This window comes from Trachymyrmex cornetzi, unplaced genomic scaffold, assembly GCF_001594075.2.
Source record: "Trachymyrmex cornetzi isolate Tcor2-1 unplaced genomic scaffold, Tcor1.1 scaffold326, whole genome shotgun sequence".
Classification (NCBI taxonomy): Eukaryota; Metazoa; Arthropoda; class Insecta; order Hymenoptera; family Formicidae; genus Trachymyrmex; species Trachymyrmex cornetzi.
In genome coordinates this window covers 177,877-178,888 of record NW_017297961.1, presented here as the reverse complement: position 1 = coordinate 178,888, position 1,012 = coordinate 177,877, and positions in this window count along the sequence as shown.

Here is a 1,012-nt window from a genome sequence, read left to right as displayed (position 1 = left end):
AAAAGTACTTCATGAAAAAATATTTCATTATAGCGTTTTGGAAAGCTCTCGACATCAGCTATTAGATTCTTGAATCAAAAATATGGGTTTCTATTTGAAAATTGAAAGTAGACCTTCAAATAACCTTGAAAATAAAGGTTAAGGTCATTGTCAAGGTCATAGATCAATCAGCCCCTTCATATCCAACAATTTTTGTTTTAAACATATTTTTATTTAATCACGATGTTTCGAGTTATTTGGCTGTCTAAGTTAAAATGGGTCATCCTGTATATGTATATATATTATTATTATTATTTTACATGCTCTTAAATAAAGTTCTTGCTTTTTGCTCTGTGGACTGAAATTATTATGTGCACGTGATTTAACTGATCTTTAAGGTTATGTGTAACTAACGCACATGGATATTATAGAAAGACTTATTTTACATTTTTACTGCAAAATCGGGGTGTAAAAAGAGATTATGGATGTACACCCATTCATTATTAATTATTACATATTATTAACATTATTATGTTTTTATTTTGTTATTATGTTTTTAACATTATTAGGTTTTTATTTGTAACCTTAGATAGGCTTATACATCTATTATTAAATTCTTCTTTGTTATTTGTCATCTTATTAATCACTGATACTAATTTGGTTACATTTACAATAGAAACTGTTCGTGTTCATCATAAAGATGTAACTGAGAATGAAGTCGGCAAATTTATGGCAAAATGGCTAGTATAACAAGCTAAAGCTCGTCGAGAGAGAAAGTATGTATATGTACACACACACACACACACACATACAGTTTTATGTACATTGCAGTGCATTAATTCGCATAGTAGCGGCTTGACTTATATTACCAATATGCCTGTTCTTTTTAGTTGAACCTTTACACCGGTACAACTGTTTTTTCCAACAATTGGAGAAAAAAAAGAGAAAACATGTACCGGTGCAAAGACTCAGCTAAAAAGAACAGGGCTATTGGTAAGTGAAGCTGCTACTATGACACAGAATTGATTAATGT